We start from the raw sequence: 25,578 nt of genomic DNA, 5'->3' as shown, positions 1-25,578 counted from the left end.
AGGGTGTTAATGTATATTCCATTGAGCGCTTTTTAAAGTGACTGTTTGAGCATTGTAGTCAGTCAGGGAGCAAGTGAGAACTAAGCATGGATCCTCATGGCCATTTTAGATTACAGTCACCGTTCCTTATGAGCAGCTGAGAGGCACTAGTAGGTGACTCGGCAGTGCAGCAAAAATGAAAGGATCAGATTATTCCTGACCTGGGATATCGCAAGGGTCTTGCAACCAAATCAAATAGTTCTGTGATCCTGTCACTGTTGTACGATCAGGACACAAATAGTGAAAGGCTTGGATAGAGTAGATGAGGAGAAGATGTTTCCACCAGTGGGAGAGTCTAAGTCATAGCCTCAGAATTAGAGGACATTCATAGAAACATAGAAAATAGGTGCAGGAGGAAGCCATTCGGCCCTTTGAGCCAGCACCGTCATTCATTGTGATCATGGCTGATCATCCACAATCAGTAACCAGTGCCAGCCTTCTCCCCATATCCCCTTGATTCCGTTTGCCCCAAGAGCTCTAACCATGGGTGGAAATCCCGGGAGGCACAGGGGGAACATGCCCCCCCCCCATGTTTTGTAATCCGGATTTTAAAACTCGGTGAAAAAAAAGCAATTAAAAATCTCCGCTTTCCGCAAGACAGAGGGGGTGGGGCTGATGATCGAGGGCGCCGATTGGACGAAAGAGACGTCGGTCAGCAGGCAGTGGGGGGGGGGGGGCAACCATGATGATTCAGTGCGATGATTGGTGGAGGGAAGTGTCGGTCAGAGGCGGAAGTAGGCGGGTGGGACTGAGGATAGAGTGCGGTGATTGGAGGAGGGAGACGTCCTGGCGGAGCTTGAATCGGCCCGTTCGCGAGGCCTTTCATCGCCCGGCCCGGCGTGGCTTAAAATCGACCGCGGTATCTTCTACCATCACACGGTCAAATTGCTGCGATCGAGGCTCCCGATGTTGAAGCCCCTTCCGGGCGATGAAAGGCCCCGCGAACGGGCCGATTTGATGCCCCACGATTCTGGGCGGACGAAGCTGCGGTTGCTGGAGTTTGGAGTGGGTCACCAAAAAGCCCAGTTTCCAATGTTACGGTCCACAGGGCCCATGGCCGAAGGCTCGCGTGTGTGCATATGCGCGCGCCTGTGTGTGTGCACGCATATGCGGCAGCCAAGAAATTGTGTCCCCACCATGGTTTGATAGTGATTTCCGTGCCTGGCTCTATCTAACTCACTTTTAAATGCATCCAGTGAATTGGCCTCCACTACCTTCCATGGCAGGGAATTCCACAAATTCATAAATCTCCAGATGAAAATGTTTTTTTCTCATCTCAGTTTTAAATGGCCTCACTTTTATTCTTAGACTGTAGACCCTGGTTCTGGACTCCCACAACAGGTCAGGTCAGTGGGAATTCCCCCGCCACGGGTACCATGTAATCCCCGCTACCTGCTCCAGGGTCAGATAGTCGGCGACTAAACCGTCTCCCCCACCTGGTTTGCCAGGTGAGGAAGGGGCTGTGGACCCCCAGTAGGATAGAGTGCGGTCGAATGGCGGATGGCCGCTGTCAAAGCCTACGGCCATCCACACTTCATTAGAAGTTGCGATTACTGTCGTACATAGCATTGTATGGCACCATGCCCGTTGATGTTTTCCTGCATCCAGCTTGGCCAGTCCTTCTATAATTTTATATGTTTCTATAAGACCCCCCTCATCCTTCTAAATTCCAGTGAATCCAAGCCCAGTCCTTCCAATCTTTCCTCATATGACAGATCCCACCACTTGCCACATCTTCCCATCTCCTCCCCTGTCTGTTTTCCGCAGAGATCGCTCCTGACGTAACTCCCTGGTCAATTTGTCCCTTCCTCCCCGAACCACCCCCCACTCCGGACACTTTCCCTTGCAACCGCAGGAAATGCTACACTTGTCGCTTCACCTCCCCCCTTGACTCCATTCAAGGACCCAAGCAGTCTTTTCAGGTGCGGCAGAGGTTCACCTGCACCTCCTCCAACCTCATCTATTGCATCCGCTGCTCTAGATGTCAGCTGCTCTACATCGGTGAGACCAAGCGTAGGCTTGGCGATTGCTTCGCCCAGCACCTCCGCTCGGTTCGCAATAACCAACCTGATCTCCCGGTGGCTCAGCACTTCAACTCCCCATTCCAAATCCGATCTTTCTGTCCTGGGCCTCCTCCATGGCCAGAGTGAGGACCACCGTAAATTGGAGGAGCAACTCCTCATAGTTCACTTGGGCAGTTTGCACCCTAGCGGTATGAACATTGACCTCTCTAATTTCAGGTAGTACTTACTTTCTCCTCCCCTTCCCAGCTCTCCCACAGCCCACTGTCTCCACCTTTTCCTTTCTTCTTCCCGCCCCCCACCCCCCCTCCCCCATCCTCACATCAGTGTGAAGAAGGGTCTCATAGAAACATAGAAACATAGAAATTAGGTGCAGGAGTAGGCCATTCGGCCCTTCGAGCCTGCACCGCCGTTCAATATGATCATGGCTGATCATCCAACTCAGTATCCCGTACCTGCCTTCTCTCCATACCCTCTGATCCCCTTAGCCACAAGGGCCACATCTAACTCCCTCTTAAATATAGCCAATGAACTGGCCTCGACTACCCTCTGTGGCAGAGAGTTCCAGAGATTCACCACTCTCTGTGTGAAAAAAGTTCTTCTCATCTCGGTTTTAAAGGATTTCCCCCTTATCCTTAAGCTGTGACCCCTTGTCCTGGACTTCCCCAACATCGGGAGCAATCTTCCTGCATCTAGCCTGTCCAACCCCTTAAGAATTTTGTAAGTTTCTATAAGAAACGTTGTCTATTTCCTTCGCTCCATAGATGCTGCCTCACCCGCTGAGTTTCTCCAGCATTTTTATCTACCCAGGAATGTATTTATAGTCAGAGGATGGAATTGTTTTGCCACAGCGACTGTGGAGGCAGACAATGGATATTTGTAAGGCAGACATAGATAGATTCTTGATTGGTACAGGTGTCAGGAGTTATGGGGAGAAGGCAGGAGAATGGGGTTAGGAAGGAGAGATCGATCAGCCACGATTGAATGGCAGAGTTGATGGGCCGAATGGCCTAATTCTACTCCTATCACTTATGACCTTATAACCGTATAATAAAATCCTTTAATTTCTGCTTCATTGCTGATCCACCTACTAGTTTCCCTCAGCTACTCACAAGGAACACAGACTGTAATCTAAAATGGCCATGAGGTTCCATTCTCAAGCCCGGTGGGTTGCACCTGAACTGGAGTGGGACCTATATCCTGGGAGGGAGATTTGCTCGTGCTACTTGAGAGAGTTTAAACTAGGTAGGCAGGGGAGTGGGTCACTAAGCAGGAAGGAGGCAGATAAATAAGAGGTTGTGGGGGTTATATACTATAGGCAATGAAAGCAAGATTAGCAGACAGGATATGCAAGTGCATGGTTAGACAGTGAGGAAAGACAGATAGTTTTAACTACTTGTTTCAATGCTAGAGCTTAACAGATAAAACGGATGAACTCGAGTTGTGAATTGGCGGAGACGATTAGTGTATTAAAGCCAGAACAGAAATATTTATGGCACAGAATAAGGCAGAACTTGCAGCTCAATATTCATGGGTATGAATACTCAAGCCGTGATAAAAAGATACAGGTGAGAGGAGAAGTGGTTTCCCTGTTTGATAACGGAGGACATAGCTACAGTGCTCAGAGTGGATATTCTTGGGGGATCGTTCAGTACAGCTGTGTGAGTAGAACTTCCTTTTTCTAAGGAAGGGAATTATCACTTTGATGGGAAAAACACACAAAGTACTGGAGTAACTCAGTTGGTCAGGCAGCATCACTGGAGAACGTTTCAGGTTGGGACCCTTCTTCAGACTGATTGTGAAGGGGGGATGGGGGAATGAAAGCTGGAAGAGAGGAGGGCAGAACATACCTGGCAGGTAATAGGTAGATACAGGTGAGGGTTTCTTTGATAGGCAGGTGGTTGGACAAAGGTTGATATGAAACAACAGTATGTGTGAGACGAAAGGATGGATGAGTTACAAATTGTGAAGCTAGAGGTACGATTGTAAGTGGAAGGGGTGAACAGAGGGATCTGGGAATAACTGTGCACAGTTCCCTGAAAGTGGAATCTCATGTAGATAGGGTGGTAAAGAAAGCTTTTGGTGTGCTGGCCTTTATAAATCAGAGCATTGAGTATAGAAGTTGGGATGTAATGTTAAAATTGTACAAGGCATTGGTGAGGCCAATTCTGGAGTATGGTGTACAATTTTGGTCGCCTAATTATAGGAAGGATGTCAACTAAATAGAGAGAGCACAGAGGAGATTTACTAGAATGTTGCCTGGGTTTCAGCAACTAAGTTACAGAGAAAGGTTGAATAAGTTAGGTCTTTATTCTCTGGAGCGTAGAAAGTTAAGGGGGGACTTGATAGAGGTCTTTAAAATGATGAGAGTGATAGACAGAGTTGACGTGGACAAGCTTTTCCCATTGAGAATAGGGAAGATTCAAACAAGAGGACATGACTTCAGAATTAAGGGACAGAAGTTTAGGGGTAACATGAGGGGGAACTTCTTTACTCAGAGAGTGGTGGCTGTGTGGAATGAGCTTCCAGTGAAGGTGGTGGAGGCAGGTTCGTTTTTATCATTTAAAAATAAATTGGATAGTTATATGGACGGGAAAGGAATGGAGGGTTATGGTCTGAGTGCAGGTATATGGGACTAGGGGAGAATACGTGTTCGGCATGGACTAGAAGGGTCGAGATGGCCTGTTTCCGTACTGTAATTGTTATATGGTTATATGGTTATATAAAGAGGAACAGGTCCTGGTGGGGCCCAGGGGAGGGGAGGGGAGGGAGTGGTTGGAAAGTGGGAAAGGTTTAGGGAAGAATGGAGAGGTGGGGGCTTGTGGTTACCTAAAACCAATTCAATGTTCATAACACTGGGTAGTAAGCTACCAAGCGGAATACAAAGTGTTCCTCCTGTTTGTGTGTGGCCTCACACTGGCAATGGGAGACCTAGGACAGAGAGTTCAGTACGGGAATAGGAAGAAGAGTTAAAATGGTTAGCAACAGGGATATCCAATAGGCCATGGTGGGACCGGCACAAGTGTTTGGCAAAACGGTGGCCAAGTCTATGCTTGGTCTCGCTGATGAACAGGAGGCCACATTGAGAGCACTGGATGCAGCAGGTGAGATTAAAGGAGGTGCACATGAATCTCTGTCTCACCTGGAAGAGCTGCTGTGTTCCCTGGATGGGGCTGAGGAAAGCAGTGAAGAAAGCGAATGGTATCAGTGAAGAAAGTGAATGGTATCAGTGAAGAAAGTGAATGGTATGTTAGCATTCATAGCAAAAGGATTTGAGTATAAGAGCAGGGAGGTTCTATTGCAGTTGTACAGGGTCTTGGTGAGACCACACCTGGAGTATTGCGCACAGTTTTGGTCTCCTAATGTGAGGAAAGACATTCTTGCCATAGAGGGAGTACAGAGAAGGTTCACCAGACTGATTCCTGAGATGGCAGGACTTTCATATGAAGAAAGACTGGATAGACTCGGCTTGTACTCGCTAGAATTTAGAAGATTGAGGGGGGATCTTATAGAGAATGCTGGGGAAGCAAAATGTAATTCCAAGAAATGCCGCCAAATTCTTTTAAATTCTTTTAAATTCTTTTAAAATACCTATTTATTTTTTACTAATAAGTGTACATATGTGTTAATGGTTGTCGTGTTTGTATTTTTTTAACCGGAGGAGATGTAATGGAATTTCGTTGCACAGTATTGTGCAATGACAATAAACGTATTCATTCATTCATTCACCTTATAGAAACGTACAAAATTCTTAAGGGGTTGGATAGGCTAGATGCAGGAAGATTATTCCCGGTGTTGGGGAAGTCCAGAACAAGGGTTCACAGTTTAAGGATAAGAGGGAAGTATTTTAGGACCGAGATGAGAAAATCATTTTTTACACAGGTAATCAGGTATCAGGGGGTATGGAGAGAAGGCAGGTACAGGATACTGAGTTGGATGATCAGCCATGATCATATTGAATGGTGGTGCAGGCTCAAAGGGCCTACTCCTGCACCTATTTTCTATTTAAGTTTACTAAATAATGAGGATATCTCAGATTTCTCGAATACAAAGCCTCATCTTGGGAGCATAGGCAGTCGCGACGGAGAAATTGAGACGAGGGGATAGTGTCTTTGCAAGAGGCAGGTTGGAAGGAAGTGCAACATATCACTTTGACGGGACAGTATGGCCCCCTAATTGTCAGTGTGAATTAAAGGAGAAGATGTGTTAGAAGATTGCAGGTTGGTGTAAAAACAATTGGGTAGAATTAGTGAGAGAATTTAACACCCCTTACATTGACTGAATCTCCCATAGTATAAAGGGCCAGGATGGGGTGGAATTTGTTAAATGTATCCAATGAAGCTCTCTTAATCACTGTGCATTAGAAGTTGCAATGGAAGACCTCCTTTTGGGGAACAGGATAAGAAAAACTATTGACGTGTTAATGGGCAAGGACTTTGGGATATGTGCCAACAATCCTTTAACTTTTAAAGCAGTTATGGGGAAGGATAGGAATGGCCCAGAAGTTAAGGTTGAAAATTGGGCCAAAGCCGTTTTGGAGGCATTAGGAGGAACTGGCCGAGATCGATCGTGAGAGTCTGTTTGCACGTAAGGAGACAACGTAAGGACTCTCCCGACGCCGGGGCAAGACCACCAGGTGAGAACGGCCAGGAACATCGGGCCTCCGTAGAGGCAATTGCGGTGGCCTCAATAGGCCTGACTTTGGGGTGAACTTGGGGTGGGGACTGGACATTGTGCCTTCCCCCACAGTGCTATCCACTGTGGGGGGATGATTTTGTTGTCTAATGTAATCCTGTAAGTCTGTGACCAAGATGGCTGCCGTGAAGGGAGAGTGGACGCTGGCGCGCTTTGGCTGCCGCTGCTCTCTCTTCACATTGTGTTTTTGATTTTCTGTTTTTGGATTGAATTCTGTTTTTAATTTGTGTCTCTATGATGTCTTTATTACTTATATTATATTCTGATTGTATGTTTTTATTCCTATTAATCTATGTAAGGTGTCCTTGAGATGTCTGAAAGGCGCCCATTAAATAAAATGTATTATTATTATTATTAACTGGCAAGTGAGAGGCTTTCAAATGTGAGATTGAATTGAATTGAATCCTTTATTTGTCATTCAGACCTTTCGGTCTGAACGAAATGTCGTTGCCTGCAGCCATACATGTAATAATAAACAACACACAATAAACACATCCACCACAGTGTTCACCAAGCACCTCCTCACTGTGATGGAGGCAGAAGTCTTAGGGTTACTGTCTTTTCCCTCCTCTTCTCCTCTCTGCGCTGAGGCGATACCCCACCTGGGGATGGTAAGTCAGTCCCGCGGTTCAAGCTCCGCGGCCCGGGGGTGGTCGAAGCTGCCGCCCTCCAGTCCAGCGGACGCAGCTGTTGCCACGGGAGCTCCAGAAAACAGGCACCAGCCTATGACCTGCGAGCTCCCGACGATGTCGTCCACTGGCCCGCGGCCGAGCCCCAGATTCAGGTCGCCGCTGCCAGAACGCCGCCTCAGCCACCGGAGCACCGTCTCCGCCCCGCACCGGGCCGCCCACACGGGAGCGTCTCAGCCCCGCACCGGGCCGCCCACACGGGAGTGTCTCAGACCCGCACCAGGCCGCCCACACAGGAGCGCCTTCCAGCCGGGAGCCGGGCCGCCCACACGGGAGTGTCTCAGCCCCGCGCCGTCCACCCTCACCGGAGCGCCGAGTCATGCCGCTGCCCGAACGCCGCCGCAGCTCGAAGACAGCCAGCCTCGCGTTGGTGAGTCCTGGCTGGCTCTACCTCCGTTTTCCTCCCTCATTCCAAAAGCATGTGGATAGGTTGTGTTTCAGAAGGAACTGCAGATGCTAGAAAATCGAAGGTACACAAAAAGGCTGGAGAAACTCAGCGGGTGCAGCAGCGTCTATGGAGCGATGAAAATAGGCAATATTTCGGTCCAAAACCCTTCTTCAGACCCTTCTTCATGTGGATAGGTTAATTGGCCCTTTGTAAATTGTCCCTGGTGTGTATGATGCAAAAGTGGGATAACATAGAACTAGCGTACAAGTAATCGATGGTTAGCTTGGATTCACTGAGACGAACAGCCTGTTTCCATGCTGTATCACTAAAACTAAAATTAAATATGGTAAACTTATTTTATTTCTCTATTCACATTTTTGGAATGAGGGTATCATGAGAAAGACCAATATTTATTGCCCATTCCTACTTGCACCAAGAAAGTTGTAGTGACCCATTTTAGTAATCACTGCAAAGTATTCTCACAATACTGTTGAGTTTCAGGATTTTGACCCAGTAATGAGTCAGATGTTATACTGTAGTTGCAAGCCAGGTGTAGTGTTAATTGGAGGGGTGGTGTTCCCAGGCAACTTCTTCCTTTTTCCTTGAATGTACTGTTGAGCGGTGAGGCTAGTTGTCCTACATGGAAACATAGAAAATAGGCGCAGGAGGAGGCCATTCGGCCCTTTGAGCCAGCACCGCCATTCATGGTGATCATGGCTGATCGTCCCCTATCAATAACCCGTGCCTGCCTTCTCCCCATATCCCTTGACTCCACAAGCCCCTAAATGAGTAGCTCCTAGATGACTAGCTCCTAGATGAGTAACATTTTGTACACACACACTGCAGCCACTATGTGCTGGTGGGTTGGAGAGAGTGAATGTTGATGATGGAGAATGGGGTGCAAAGCAAGCAAACTGCTTTATGTAGGAAAGAACTGCAGAAACTGAAGATAGACACAAAGAGCTGGAGTAACTCAGTGGGTCAAACAGCATCTCTGGAGAAAAGGAATAGGTGATGTTTTGGGTCGTGACCTTTTCTCTGAAGAATGGTCTCGACCTGAAAGAGCACCAATTTCTTTTCTCCAGAGGTGCTGACTGACCCGCTGAGTTACTCCAGCTTTTTGTATCTATCTCTGGTTTAAACCAGCATCTGCAGTTCCTTCCTACACTTTGGAGGTTACTTTGGACAAGCGGAAAAAAAAGCTGCCTTGCGAAACAAAAACAGTCTTGGGTTTCTATGTCATCTCCCCACAGTAATCTGACACCCTTGTCTCTTTAGAATGCTGTTCATCACTTTCACTGCATATGCCCATTGGTGACAAATCACTCCTAATGGAACTTGGGCAATGACAGTCTATTAAACAATGTAACATACAGCCTTTTAGCATTTTTAACTTACAGTATCAAAAGTAAACGTAACACTTTTAAAAAGATCTTCATTTTTGAAAATCCAGCATTAGGTGGAGGGGGGGTGGGGGGTGAAAACTTTGTTAGTGTGAGTTCGAAACACACAAGGTTTCTTAGGAACACAACAATCAAGTTAGAGCTGAACTACTTGTACAATAAATGTAGAAAGAGACATGTAGAAACATAGAAACATAGAAAGTAGGTGCAGGAGTAGGCCATTCGGCCCTTCGAGCCAGCACCGCCATTCAATATGATCATGGCTGATCATCCAACAGTATCCTGTACCTGCCTTCTCCACATACCCCCTGATCCCTTTAGCCACAAGGGCCACATCTAACTCCCTCTTAAATATAGCCAATGAACTGGCCTCAACTACGTTCTGTGGCAGAGAATTCCAGAGATTCACCACTCTCTGTGTGAAAAATGTTTTCCTCATCTTGGTCCTAAAAGATTTCCCCCTTATCCTTAAACTGTGACCCCTTGTTCTGGACTTCCCCAACATCGGGAACAATCTTCCTGCATCTAGCCTGTCCAACCCCTTAAGAATTTTGTAAGTTTCTATAAGATCCCCCCTCAATCTTCTAAATTCTAGCGAGTACAAACCGAGTCTATCCAGTCTTTCTTCATATGAAAGTCATATGAATGTACTGACTGGGAATATTATTATGAATAAAGTAAATGTTTGAAATAAAGAAAAAAGATGTGTATGTTGCTCAGCAACATCGCAGAGCTCTGGGATTTAATCTTTAAGAAGGAACTGCAGATGCAGGAAAATCGAAGGTAGTGTGGGTGTGGGTGTAGTCAGCGGGTGTGGCAGCATCTATGGTGCGAAGGAAATAGGCTAACCTGCCCACTTCCCTCACCCACCCCCCTTCTCCCAATGCTACTGAATGGGAAGTGGGTGCAAATACAAAGAACAGATAAAAAGAGAATAGTGCAATATATTTTTAAAAAATGACAATGGACAAGGTAGATATGAAATAATGAATGGGTGTTTGATTTAGCTGGAGGGTTGACAATTGCGGTCATAATAGAGCAAGGCATCACCCACCTCCATTCCTGCCCCCCAGCTCTCGACCTTCTCTTGAGCTGGAGGGTCTGAGGAAATGAGGTGTGAAGAGGAAGGTTTGCTGTCCGGGAGTGATGCTCTGCAGGCTTCCCTCCTCACACACGTTTCACAGGGTGCTGGGGTTGACAGATCCTCACCGCAGAGTAATGGGCAATAAAGAGCTGTCAGAGCAGTGCCTGATAATGGCCACCTGGACAACACACTAGCCTTGAGACCGTCAGGGCTGCGATTCTACTGTCGGTTAATCCAATGCCTTCCAGCTTTGTCACATTTTAAATTATTATAGCATGTCGCCCTGTGAGACCGGATGCGGAAAGAGCCTGTAAATTAGGAGAAAACAAAACAAATTAAAATACAAACTTTCGGAATGTGACTACAACAGCTCCGGGAAATTGGAAATTAGAACTCGGTTTCTTACTTACTTTGATTTGACATAAAACCCAGTCTGGAAGAGGCACATCACCAGCAGCACAGTCCATCCACTGGGAGTGGCTTCAAGCGCAAAGGATGTTAAGAGAGGTCATTAGTTGTACAAAATTACGAGAAACATAGATAGATTACATAACGGGAAACTTTCCCCAAGAACAAACTAGATGATAAGGGATAAGATCTTTAGCAGGAATCTGAGGAGGAATCTTTTTCACCCACAGGCTCTGCACTCACTGCTTGAGTGGCAGGTAGAGGCGGGTACTCTCATAGCATTTAAGAAGTATCTATCAAGCACTTGGACCACCATGCATTGGAAAACAACAGGTTAAATGTCAGTAAATGGGATAAGTATAGATGGATACTTGTTGGCCAGCATGGACATGATGGGCCAAAGAACCTATTTCTGATCTGAATTACTTTTCTTTCATTTTGCACTAATTTTTGTATTTATTGCTGTACTTATCATTACTCTATGTTTGCTGTTTACTCTGCGAGCTTCATGTGAATTATGGGCCTGTCCCACTTAGGCGATTTTTTAGGCAACTATAGGTGACTAGTTTGTCGCCACATGTTCGTCGGTGGTCACCGGGAGTAGTCTCCTCAGTCGCGCTAAATGTCGTAGCTTCTTTCTGGATGCCGCTGAATTTTCAATATGTTGAAAATGTTTTGGCGAAAGTGGGTTTGACGCCAATGAGAGTAGCTTGACTTCTCCTGGCATAGGTGCTGTCATAGGTTGTCGCCAGGATGACGTAGGTTGTCGCCAGTTTTTTGGCGATCTGTAACGTTTATGACAATCGCCGGCAGTTGCCTAAAAAATCGCCAAGTGCAACAGCCCCGTTAGGAATTTCATTGTGCCCAGGTGCATTTGCCCAAGAAACTAATCTGAATCCGAGTCTAACTGAATGGATTACTTCATGCCGTTTTGGGAGAATGTATGATAATTGACCCAAAACGGCACACTTTCCTTCTCTCCAGAGATGCTGCCTGTTCCGCTGAGTTACTCCAGCATTTTGTGTCTATCCTTTAGAAGTCCCTAATTACAGTTAACCCTCGGTGTAACATACCACAGAGAGGGGAGGTGATGTCCTTTATTGCCAATTTTGTCCGCTATAACAGAGTAAGGGGTGTAAATATTAACTAGTCTAACGCAAGGCTATGTGGGATGAAACGCGACATCAAGGGAGGGTTAAAACAGTGGGGATTCACTCTCCAAGGAACCGCAGAGCCCTCGGCCCCACACACAGTGCGCCAAGTACAGGCGCCGCCTTCATGCTGCCCGCACTCTCCGCTCCCACAATCGGAAGAAGGCCACATAGCACCAACTCATTGGGTAACCTGATGCAAGTGGAGGGGCCATGCAATGGGAGCCCTGTGTCATTACCAGGCAACCAAGGCACGTGTTTCCAGGGCGACACAGGTGTGGTGGTGCCCGTTGCGTCTGCATCCAACAACCTGGGACATTGCTTTAGGGCAGCCACTGCAAACCAATGCACCTCTCAGCTACCAAAATGCTTCAAAGCCAATAAAATTCCAATGATGTCCTGTCATTGTTGTATTAGAGTGTAACTAATTTATGCAGAGCAAGCTCCCACAAGCAGTTTTGCGATAATGATCAGATAATTTTCCTTTGTATGGTCATAAAGTCATAAGTGATAGGAGCAGAATTAGGCCATCATGACTGATCTATCTCTCCCTCCTAACCGCATTCTCCTGCCTTCTCCCCATAATCCTTGTCACATGTAATAATCAAGAATCATATCTCTGCTGAACATCTTAAGTATGCAAGTGTGAGGATAGCTCCTCTCCTTGCTATTTGTTTTACTGGCTTTATGATTCATGGCTTGTTACCAGACTCAATGTTGTCTGTCCTGTTAGTGCCGGTCATTAAGGACAAAGCTGGTAAAGTAGGTAGCCTAAATAATTACAGGCCCATAGCTTTAGCCAGCATATTGTCAAACATTTTAGAAAGAGTTCTGCTGGATAGAATAAATGAGTTTGTTAACTCCACAGATAACCAGTTTGGCTTTAAAGCTAAACATGGCGCTAACCTATATGCCCTAAAGGAGATTGTAAACAAATATAGAGGCAAAAACTCTTCAATCCTTATGTGCTTTATTGATGCTTCCAAAGCCTTTGACCGTGTTAATCACAGAAAAGTGTTTGGTAAAATGAGTCAAAGAGGGGTGTCTAAATACATTGTTAGAATTCTGGCCTACTGGTATGCCCACCAGACTATGCAAATAAAATGGGGCAATAGGGTCTCTGCCCCATTTGGGGTTAGCAATGGTGTTAGACAAGGGGGAATTTTGTCCCCTGTCCTTTTTAATCTATATATTGATGATCTGTCTAAACAATTGAAAGCCTGTAACATTGGGTGCGTGATTGGTAATATTTTAGTGAACCATATTATGTATGCAGATGATCTTGTGGTCTTTAGTCCATCTAGCGCTGGTCTCCTGCAGCTCCTTACTATATGTTCTGTGTATGGTGTGGAACATGACATTAAATATAATGCTAGTAAGAGTGCTGTTATGATCTGTAGAACCAAAGAGGATAAATGTCTAAAATTTCCGGATTTTAAATTGTCTGACAATAATCTTAGTGTCTGTAATAAGGTAAAATATCTAGGGCATATTATTACAGAACAAATGACAGATGATGAGGATATTTATAGGCAACGACGCATGCTGTATGTACAGGCAAATATCCTCTTGCGTAAATTTGGTGCGTGTGCAGATGTGGTGAAGATGTCGCTATTTAGAGCATACTGCACACCCCTCTACACTGCGCACCTGTGGTCGAACTATGGAAAGACAAGTATGCAGAGACTAAAGGTGGCATATAACGATGCCATGAGAACACTGCTAAGGAAACCTAGATGGTGTAGTGCCAGTAATATGTTTGTGGCTGCAGGAGTCAGTACTTTAGAAGCTATCCTAAAACTAGATTAGATTAGATTAGATTAAACTTTATTAATCCCCTTATTCAGGGGAAATTCTGATGTCCTTGCAGCACACTAATAAAAATACAACATAGCATTCAAAAAGAAGTTCAACACAAAAACATCCCCCCACAGTGATTCCCACTGTGGGGGAAGGCACAAAGTCCAGTCCCCATCCTCTTGTCCACCCAAAGTCGGGCCTAATTGAGGCCTCCACAGTCGCCGCCACGGCGCCCGATGTTCTCGCCGGGTGATGGTGCTCCGGCGTCGGGAGAACCCCCAGCGGCTTGGGGTGCCAGGAACGGCCGCCTTCCCACCGGAGACCGCGGCTTCCAAGCCAACAGACCGCGCCGAACGGAGCTCCGCACACTGGCGATCTCAGCAAGAGATCCCAGGCTCCGGGATGTAAAGTTCAGCGTCGCAGTTGGCCGCTCCACAGAACCGCGGCTCCACGATGTTCTCATCTGCGGTCCCAGCATACTGGAGTTCCAGCGCGGCGACCCAGGAAAGGCATCGCCCGCTCCGCAATAGCGCTCCAGCGCTGCACCGCCGCCAAAGCCGATGTTCTGCGCCGCCGCCAAAGCCGATGTTCTGGCCAGGTCCCCTCAGGGAAACGTCGCTCCAGGACCCGCTGGTAGGCCGCAAGGAAAGGTCGAAGGCGCTGCTCGGAGGAAGGCAACCCCTCCGACCAGGTAGGGACTCGAAAAGCAGTTTCGCCCTTCCCCCCCCCCCACCCCCCACACATAAAAAGATTAGGCCCCCTGACTACACACTCAACGTACTAAAAATAATAAAAAAAGAAGGGAAAAAAAACGGACAGCTGCAGGACAGGCAGCCGTTCAGGACAGCGCCTCCTCCTAATAAGACATCACATGTATAAATTCATTTGCAGGATAAATGACTCTAAAAATGTGATTATTGTGGCCTTGTCAAACATAAGGGTTAGCACTACACGCTACGAATCCCAGCTGTGGAGACACTGGTATCGTTGTCTCGTTGTAGGACATTGATCATTCTTTTAATCTGGATTTTTAACATGTATTGTGTTTTAAAAATATATATAATTTATGATGTTTTTATTAGATATATTAAGATTTTATATGTATTTTATGATATTTCATATGCAATGCATTTTTTATGTAATGTTGCCCCTTGTCTGGACCTCGAGTCCGTAATAAAGTTTATTATTATTATTATTATTATTATTATTATTATTATTATTATTATTATTATTATTATTATTATTATTATTATTATTATTATTATTATTATATATAAGAAGGAACTGCAGATGCTGGTTTAAAATGAAGATAGACACAACAAGGAGTAATTCAGGCAGCATCTCTGGAGAGAAGGAAAGGGTGACGTTTCGGGTCAGACTATCTATCTGACTTAAATATATGCATTGACTTGGCCTCCACAGTCTTTGTAATTTAATATAGGATTACAAAGTACTGGACACCAAAGAGCGTTCTCTTCCTCCACTTCAAGATAGACAACAGCAGGGAGATTGTTGTTTATTAGAGCACGCTGTGTACAGGCTGCATTCCAACAGTGACAACACTTCTAAAAAATTAGCTCATTGGCTAAGAGTCATCAGAAGATGCTTTTGGATTGCAAGTCCTATTCGTCCATCGGATCTACATCTCTTTCCACCATAACATTTTACTTGTCCTCAAGACTAGCTCAGAAACCAAGACTAGTTAATGCTTACTTTATAAATGATGGTCACAACTCATGAACAATTTTGAAAATTATCAGTGTTGGATACAGATGGCTTGTCAATGCTGAGAAGGGATATAATGTCTGGATTATTATAAGGAAGGTTTATTTTTCCTGAATGAAAACATATAGGCCTTCTGAAAACAGCGTTCAAATATTAACGTAGAAACAGCTAATGCCCTTGTACACAGTCTGACTTTCCACTATTTAAACAAAGGTGTTAATCCTTGTAAAATAAACTGGCTAGCACTTCCATTGAAATTGAAGGCAGAAAAGTTGAATGGTAGCATGTTATACACTCAGAGATGGAGACCTTCATGTCTGCAGCAGTTTTCAGGACTGAGCCTGTCTAAACATCTTGAATTATATTTTGAAGTAGAGACTGAAGTTTCAAGAGGAAAAAAAAAACAAGTTGTTGCAGGAGTACGTGGGCCAGGCGGCATCTGTGGAGGGAAATGACCAGTCAATGTTTCAGATTAAAAACCTTCATTTGGATTGATGGAGAAGAGGGGAAGTAGCCAGGAGAAAGTGGCGTGGGGGTGGAGCTGGTAAGCAATGGGTGGCTCCAGGGAAATAAGGGTTGATTGCAGATGGAGTCACTTGGGGAGGGAAGTGAGGTGATAGGTGAAGGCCATAAAGAAGAGTGTACAGATAGGGGTGCAGATGTACTCCATTTTATTTGGGCAATTTAGAACACTGCGTCATGAGACTTCATGGAGTTAGCCAGCCTACTTCATGGAGTTGGTCCCAGAGAGCAATCAACGCATGAAGTCTTTGTTATATTACAACCTTAGTGAACTCGTGGACTTAATGAACAGTTGGTTCAAACATTTGCAATAACAATTTACTACAGAGGAAGGGTTTGTTCTGAAAATGTGCTGTAATTGGAACTAAGAAAAGTACAGCACAAGACCAGGCCCTACAGTCCACAGCATCTGTGCCGAACGTGATGCCAAGATAAACTAATCTCATCTGCCTGCACACCATCCATATCCCTTCTGAGTGATGCCAAGTGGAAGCCCGAAGACAGAGCCAGTGGCAGTGAATTAAGATGGAATTGTAAGGATGGTCACAATTGAGTGGTGGTATTGATGGATGCCAAACATTCGAAGGTCATGACAGGTCTCTTGCCATTCCATTTAAGGACCATCATTGATAAATTAATTGCTGTTTGAAGAAGGGTAGAGATAGATGTATTTCTTGATGCACCCCATTGCATAGCTGCAGTGTTGGTCTTTTTTTTCCTCAGAGGTGTACAAGCACTTGAGTGTGACTATTAAACTGTGGTTAGGCCCAAAGTTGAACAGAATGCAAAACCAAATGTATTCTAGTGTTGGAGAATTGGCTGCAATAACATAAGTGACCACAAGGCCATGTGTTCTGATCAATTGAGTGTTTGCAGCTGCTGCCTAAGTATTCCATTGAATCAAGGGAGACTGTTAAGTAGCCTTCTGACCCCATTGAATAGCCTTGGGTATTTGCATTGTTCTGGTCCGAAATATCAATGAGCGTACTTGTTTGAAGTGTTCTTATGTCGACCTTTCAATGAGGAACTATAAGTTTACAAATGGGTGAAGATGTATGCAATAAAGGCATACAGTCGCAGAGATACATTTGTATTGCAGCAGGTATAAGGCTTGACAGATAAAAGTGGAGTGTGCAATGAAGAATATCTTTCATATTATTATGCTGGACGGTGATGACAAGTGGACATTCAATTACATCTGTGGTTCTGAGAAAGCTAGTTGCAGTGAAAATCTAAAAAAAAACGTGGACTCTGGGAAATCTGGAATAAAAATAGAAATTGCTGGAAGCAGGTTCGGCAGCACCAGCAATTTATATTTTTTATTTGTGGAACGAAATTCAGAGCTAATGTTTCACATCTGAGACTTCTGTCAGATTGGTGAAGGTTCTTGGATCAGAAATGTTAACTCTGGTTCTCAAACCTCTCTTGTTATATGGTCTAGCCAAGTCTATGAACTAAGATTTTAGTTTAGTTTAGAGATACAGCATGGGAACAGGCCCTGTTGGACTGATCCCTGTACACTAGCACTATCCAACATGCCAAGGACAATTTACAATTTTTACAGAAGCCAATAAACCTACAAACCTCTATGTCTTTGGAGTGTGGCAGGAAACCGGAGCATACGGAGAAAACCGCATGGTCGCAGGGAGAATGTACAAACTCTGGATCAAACCCAGGACTCTGGCGCAGTAAGCAGCAACTCTACCGCTGTGCCACAATGCCACCCCAATGGTGGCATCTGTTTATGAATTATGTCCATTTTAAACTCCCCTAAGCTCATTTTTGAATTGCAGTATAAATTAGAAATAGAAGAGTACAGCAGAGGAACGTACCCTTCCACCCACAACGCCCGTGTCAACCATGCCAATTTTAACTAATCCCGTTTGCCTAATTGCCTCCTAAATGTTACCATTGTATCCGCTTCCAGCACTTCACCCTTGCATCTGGTTCCAGGTACCCTCTGCCCCCTGTTTATATATAAAAAAAGCATCATCAATCTCCATAGACTTACCGCATCTCACCTTAAAGCCATGCCCTCTAGTATTTGACATTTCCACTGTGACTATCTTCTCTATTTATTGGTGAGAAAAGAGAATGAATGTGAAGGAAAAAAATAATGTTATGGGACTTGAGAACAGTTCCAACGACAAACTCTGCCATTTCCATGCCTCTAGAAATCTTGGCATGGAGTTTCTACATTCGGGGATTTCATCGTCCCTTCTTCATTTAGCTCCGCTGCTAATCCTGTTGTTTCCATTCACCCTGATGCTGCTGGAGTCTTGGTTGCTGGTTCTCCCCTCAGTCAATCTTGGCAGGCTGTAGGTAAGTTCCTCTGATGGCCAGGTGAAGCGATGCATAGTTGACCGAGACAATGTAAGTACCCCTGATCTGGAGGATATTGCGGAGAGTCACCAGAGTACTGCAGGGTTCATTAAGTCAAACTTTCATTAGACCAGGATGGTCTCCACTTTACTCTGATATTCATGGGGTTATTATTGTAGCGTGGCTCAATTGGTATGTTTGATGCTCTGAATGGAGTGAGCTATGATGTGAGCAAGGGACTACATTTGTTCCCTAAAATCCACATTCTGTGGCAGTGTGGCCTCTGGAGAATGAGAGACAGCTCAGACTGACTCAGAGTGAACATTTAGTGCTAACTTCCAGCACTGCCCTCAAGAAAGGACCTTTGATGCTCTCCCAACAGCTGGACATTGAGAGAATGCATCCCTTCCTGCAAATGAATGCATATGTTGTGAAATGGGAGTTCCAATGATCATATGACCTCTGTCTACAAGTGCCAGCATTCTGGGGAAGCTCACGATGACCATAAATTCCTGCATTCAATCAGCGTGCTCCAGTAGGAGAAATAGTTGAAGTCTCCTCTTCTGGACTTGCATGTCTCAATGAACTCTGAAATAGAATAGAGAGCAATAAAATCCTGAGATGTAGTAAGGATCAGCAGCTGGGATCTGGAATGACCTTGAAATTGCGAGGCAGCGAGTAATGCCCCTGTCCCACTTAGGAAACCTGAACGGAAACCTCTGGAGACTTTGCGCCCCACCCAAGGTTTCCGTGCGGTTCCCGGAGGTTGCAGGTGGTTGCCGGAGGTTGCAGGTAGTGGAAGCAGGTAGGGAGACTGACAAAAACCTCTGGGAACCTCCGGAAACCGCACGGAAACCTTGGGTGGGGCGCAAAGTCTCCAGAGGTTTCCGTTCAGGTTTCCTAAGTGGGACAGGGGCATAAAGGTGATCTTGGCCTTGATTGTGAGAGCCATCCAGCCAACTGTGGGGGGATCCAAAAACACGCATATGTTGGAAGTTTGAAACAAAAACAGAAAATGCTGGAAATACTACAGTGCAGGGGGCATCTGTGGAGAGAAAACATAGTTTAACATTTCAGGTCAAGGACCTTTTGTCAGTTACGTAGGTATGTGAGCTTGCACTGTAGGTTTTGATGAGGTCACAGACCTCGACGATGACTGCCTGATTGAACACAGTCTGAGTAGACACTGCTCTCCAAAGAAACCTAGATACGAGGAGATGGCACAGTGGTGTAGGCAATGGAACTGTGCCTTACATCTCCCGTGTCCTGGGTACACTCTTGATCTCAGCTCCAGTCTGTGAGAGTTTGCACGTACTTCATGTGACTGTGTGGGATTCCCCCAGGTGCTCTGGTTTCCTTGCATTGAAAAGTTGGTAATAGTTGGACTGATGGAGTCAAGTGGAGGAGGGGGAGAGGTGGTGTTGGGTGATAGAGGCAGGTGAGTGTTAGGTGGAAGGAGACAAAGAGAAAAGAAAAGACAAGTTGTGAAGAGGTGAGGATGCTGGTCCCTTGGAGGGTGGTAAGTAGTGACACAAAGTTTATCATCTGGAATCTGACAACTAAGGTAGATGGTAATGGAAAAATAGTAGAACTAAACAGGGAAAGGCAATTTAATGGTTGAAATGTGTGGATGTTAGATGGATGGAACCAGGGAGAGGGAGATGAAAATGGATGATGGTTGACTTGGAAATGATATGGAAAAGGGGACAAATACGGCAGGATCGGGGGTGGATCTAAAGAAGAAAGACACAGAAGATAATGGTTGCGTGAAAATGGAAAATTGAATGGTCATACCATTGGGTTACAGATGACCTAGATGGAATATGAGGTGTTGGAAGGCTGAGGGTGGACAGATCAGTGTGAGAATACATGACATGCATCCAGGAGCTTAGAATGGCCATTGCAAATGGAGTGTAGATCCTCTACAAATCGGCCCATGTGCCTGTGATGCTGCCGCAAGCAAGATTTTCATTAATTATATTTGTGCATTCAACAATAAGCTCAACTTGACTTGACATGAAGTAGGTGGGCTGAAGAGTTTGATCCCCCTCCGGATGTGGCTTCGCTGGGAGATACATTTACAAAGCACTCTAGGACATCTGAAGTTGTACTGCCAACGAAGAAGGTGAAAGGGGAAGGGAAAGCACTCCAGAGGACTTTCATGTTGCTTTAGATTAACCTCCATCCATGCTGGCGATCACAATGCCCACTGCGATCACAGTTGGTGCTGCTGCCACCTCACAACTGCAGAGTCCTGTTCAATCCTGTTCTTGGGTGCTGTCTATATGGAGTTTGCATGTTCTCCCTGTCACATTCTGGGTTTCCTCCAGGTGCTCTAGTTTCCTCCCACATCTTAAAGATGTGCGTTTATTTTTGAGATACAGTGCGGAAACAGACCCTTCTGTTCACCGGTGTACAACCAACGATCACCTCACTGTTCTATGTTATCCCCAGTCTTGCATCCTGCACAGTAGGGGCAATTTACAAAAGCCAATTAACCTACAAACCTGCACGTCTTTGGCATGTGGGAGGAAAGCGGAAGCACCCGCAGATATTCCACGTGATCACAGGGAGAATGTGCAAACTCCACACAGACAGCACCGGATCCAGGTCTATGGTGTTATAAGGCAGCAACCCTACCGCTGCACCACCCATGCTACAAGCTGATAAATTAATTGGCTGCTGTAAATTGCCCCTGATGTGTCAATAAGTGGTAGAATTTGGAGATGCTTGATGGGAGTATGAGAAGAATAACACGCCTTAGGATAGGATTAATGCAAACATCAGTGCTTGACAGTGAGTGTGCACTTGTTAGGCAAATGGGCCTGTCTGTTTTGGTGCTGTATCACTCTATGGCTCTATCAAGACTTCATGGGGTAGTTCTGTTACCTTAGCAATGAATGTCATATTTCAGCATATTTCCTAATGATCAGGGTAACTATGAGATCTTCAGCCTGAGACTTCATGGTGTAATTGTGTTACCTTAGCAATGAATGTCATATTTCAGCACATTTCCAGATGATCAGGAGTCACTGCCAAAACCTTCATTGATTGCTAGAATCATGGACACTTTGTAAGCTGTGCAGCCATGGTGTGAGTAGCCTTACTACTTTGGCACTGTGAGCCTCTGAGTCTACATAACTGTTGTGAACTTTTTGTGTATTTTCGTCAATGTCCCTTTATCCCTTTCATAACTTTGAGAGGGGATCTGCACACTGCAGCCCAAGTGTGGGCCGGCCAAGAAACAAAACAGATTTGGCATAACATTGCCCCTTTCAATTCTAACCCCTCAGAAATTAACCTGATGTGGTTCGTTCATTGTGAATTTGAAACATGATGAGGTGCTAAAGGAGCACAAATCTTGTAAATCTGATGTATTCTGGTGATTATCAATATCTGCTTATTGAAAATCTCAGGTAGGGAGCAGGGAGTTGTTTCTCTTGGGTTTAATAAGAAGTAAATTTAAAATAAAAATATTTTTTCTTGCTTTGGAAATGATACACCATTTAAAGAAATTCCAATGCATTCCACATATTAAAATTAACTTACTACCAACTTTGGTTTGCATCCACTTGTGATGTAGTAAAAATATACAACTCAGATATTGAACATTATGTGACATTGATTTCAATCTATTAGAATGCGGGATATTGATTGTGTTTTCTCCATTTGTTTATCAAATCATTACTAACAATCACCCATTACTCATTGTTTTTCTGTATCTATGTCACAACCTGCAGCACCAAGATCAATCATTGTATATCTTCTTGTCGTATTTGCCTGTGCACAACTGGCTACTATGTTTCCTACCACCCATAAGGGGACCACTCGCTCATTACCATTGTTGCAAAATGATGGGCCGTCGAGGTGTTCCCTCTCTCTCAGGATGAATCTCCCTCCATCTCTTGGGATGTACAAAGGTGCCAGAGTTGCACGAATACACACAGAGCAGCCACCACTGTTTGTGAGAAGGGTCAAGAGGAGAGTGAATGAGGGGAGTAAAGGGGAGGTAATGAACAAGGGCCTGGGCCTCTCTGTGTGAATGTGTGTGCGGCACTTGGGTGTTTATTCACTTCACTATGTATGTTGAGGGTCATGCCACAGAGTCTGGCTTCCATTCTCCTTGGATCTCCTTTACCACTAGTCAAGTCCTCACTCTGTCAAGTCTGTTTGGAGCTAAGTGTGCAGACAGTACTTAAAATGAGCGACACACATATATGTCAGGCCTTTTATGGACAATCTCAACAGGGAGAGACCTGAAATCGCTCCTCTATGATAACCTAGGACTCGGAAGGCTCTGTCCATGACATTGCCTTCCTGAGTGAGACACAATGGGCATGAGATCCCCAGTTCAAAGAATAAAATTGTGATTATACTGTGATCTGCAAGAGAAAAAAAATTTAAGAAGGGATGCCATCTCTATGGGATGAGCTACACTTACAAGAATTAGTTAATCTTGCTTCTCATTGAATCTCTTATGGGATATCTGAATGTCCTACAGCCCAGTCACTCATTCGCACAGTGAAGCAGCATCCTACTGGTATCAGCACATATGCCTCAACCTGGGAAATTATAGATGAAGACCTGGAGGACTTCCACTCCAAACTTGAAAGTACCCTAACCTGCATTTGCAGTCATGTCTATAGGAAGAGGGGTGGGCATCTTATATGTTAACATGGCTGGGTGGCGGCATATTGGAGGAAGTTTGTAGCCCACAAATCCAGAAATTGACCTAATGTTTAATATCTCAGCATGTCATAATAGAATTGGCTCCATAAATGTACAAGCTGTGAGCAAATTATGTATGCAAGTGTGAGTCTGGTCCTCTGTATTCTTAGAAGCATAGAAACATAGAAAATAGGTGTAGGGGTAGGCCATTCGGCCCTTCGAGTCTGCTCCACCATTCAATATGATCATGTCTGATCATCCAACTCAGTATCCTGTACCTGCCTTCTCTCCATACCCCCTGATCCCTTTAGCCACAAGGGCCACATCTAACTCTCTCTTAAATCTAGCCAATGAACTGGCCTCAACTACCTTCTGTGGCAGAGAATTCCACAGATTCACTGTGTGAAAAATGTTTTTCTCATCTCTGTCCTAAAAGACTTCCCCCTTATCCTTAAACTGTGACCCCATGTTCTGGACTTCCCCAACATCGGGAACAATCTTCCTGCATCTAGCCTGTTCAACCCCTTAAGAATTTTGTATGTTGTTATAAGATCTCCCCTCAATCTTCTAAATTCTAGCGAGTACAAGCCGAGTCTATCCAGTCTTTATTCATATGAAAGTCCTGCCATCCCAGAAATCAGTCTGGTGATCCTTCTCTGTACTCCCTCTATGGCAAGAATGTCTTTCCTCAGGTTAGGAGACCAAAACTGTACACAATACTCCAGGTGTGGTCTCACCAAGACCCTGTACAACTGCAGCAGAACCTCTCTGCTCCTATACTCAAATCCTTTCGCTATGAATGCTAACATACCATTCGCTTTCTTCACTGCCTGCTGCACCTGCATGCCTACTTCCAATGACTGGTGTACCATGACACCCAGGTCTTGTTGCATCTCCCCTTTTCCTAATCGGCCACCATTCAGATTATAGTCTACTTTCCTGTTCTTGCCACCAAAGTGGATAACCTCTCATTTATCCACATTATACTGCATCTGCCATGCATTTGCCCACTCACCCAACCTATCCAAGTCACCTTGTAGCCTCCTAGTATCCTCCTCACAGCTAACACTGCCCCCCAGCTTCATGTCATCCGCAAACTTGGAGATGTTGCATTCAATTCCCTCATCCAAATCATTAATATTTATTGTAAATAGCCGGAGTCCCAGTACTGAGCCTTGCGGTACCCCACTAGTCACTGCCTGCCATTCTGAAAAGGACCCGTTTACTCCTACTCTTTGCTTCCTGTCTGCCAGCCAGTTCTCTATCTACATCAATACTGAACCCCCAATACCGTGAGCTTTAAGTTTGTATACTAATCTCTTATGTGGGACCTTGTCGAAAGCCTTCTGGAAGTCCAGAAATAACACATTTGGTGGTTCTCCCTTAGCCACTCTACTAGTTACATCCTCGAAAAATTATATAAGATTCGTCAGACATGATTTACCTTTCATAAATCCATGCTGACTTTGTCCAATGATTTCGCCACTTTCCCAATTTGCTGCTATCCCATCTTTAATAACTGAGTCTAGCATTTTCCCCACTACCGATGTTAGACTAACTGATCTGTAATTCCCTGCTTTCTCTCTCCCTCCCTTTTTAAAAAGTGGGGTTACATTTGCTACCCTCCAATCCTCAGGAACTACTTCAGAATCTAAAGAGTTTTGAAAAATTATCACTAATGCATCCACTATTTCTGGAGCTACTTCCTTAAGTACTCTGGGATGCAGCCTATCTGGCCCTGAGGATTTATCGGCCTTTAATCCATTCAATTTGCCTACCACCATTTCCTGACTAATCTGCATTTCACTCAGTTCCTCCATCTCATTTGACCCCCGGCCCCTGCTATTTCCGAAAGATTATTTATGTCTTCCTTAGTGAAGACAGAACCAAAGTAGTTATTCAATTGGTCTACCATGTCCTTGTTCCCCATGATCAATTCACCTTTTTCTGAGTGCAAGAGACCTACATTTGTTTTAACTAATCTTTTTCTCTTCACATATCTATAAAAACTTTTGCAATCAGTTTTTATGTTCCCTGCCAGTTTTCTTTCATAATCTATTTTCCCTATCCTAATTAAGCCCTTTGTCCTCCTCTGCTGGACTGAATTTCTCCCAGTCCTCCTGCTGCTTTTTCTGGCTAATTTGTATTTCATCTTTTGTTTTGATACTATCCCTGATTTCCCTTGTTATTCACGGATGCACTACCTTCCCTGATTTATTCTTTTGCCAAACTGGGATGAACAATTGTTGTAGTTCATCCATGCAGTCTTTAAATGCCTTCCATTGCATATCCACCATCCACCCTTTAAGAGTCAATTGCCAGTCTATCTTGGCCAATTCACGTCTCATACCCTCAAAGTTACCTTTCTTTAATTTCAGAGCCCTTGTTTCTGAATTAACTTTGTCACTCTCCATCCCAATGAAGAACTCAACCATATTATGGTCACTGTTGTCCAAGGGGCCACGCACAACAAGACTGTTAACTAACCCTTCCTCATTACTCAATACCCAATCTAGAATAGCCTGCTCTCTCGTTGGTTCCTCTACATGTTGGTTTAGAAAACTATCCCGCATACATTCCAAGAAATCCTCTTCCTCAGCACCCCTACTTAGGCAATTCTTAGACAACCTTGGACAATCTTAGATTCTTAGACAATCAATTTA

General features: G+C 44.8%; 1 long non-coding RNA gene across 1 annotated transcript; it reads left to right on the top strand.

The window, feature by feature from the left end:
- The first annotated feature begins 1,710 nt into the window (after positions 1 to 1,710).
- On the top strand, positions 1,711 to 18,344 carry LOC116971699. Its single transcript, XR_004411566.1, has 5 exons — positions 1,711 to 1,726; positions 4,514 to 4,521; positions 5,003 to 5,037; positions 18,241 to 18,243; positions 18,332 to 18,344. It is a non-coding gene; the product is annotated as an uncharacterized LOC116971699 (long non-coding RNA).
- The last annotated feature ends 7,234 nt before the right edge of the window (positions 18,345 to 25,578 follow it).

The sequence above is a fragment of the Amblyraja radiata genome, chromosome 4, assembly GCF_010909765.2.
Source record: "Amblyraja radiata isolate CabotCenter1 chromosome 4, sAmbRad1.1.pri, whole genome shotgun sequence".
Classification (NCBI taxonomy): domain Eukaryota; kingdom Metazoa; phylum Chordata; class Chondrichthyes; order Rajiformes; family Rajidae; genus Amblyraja; species Amblyraja radiata.
The sequence above is the reverse complement of the archived record's forward strand: the minus strand, read 5'-3'. Positions and strand labels throughout refer to the sequence as shown.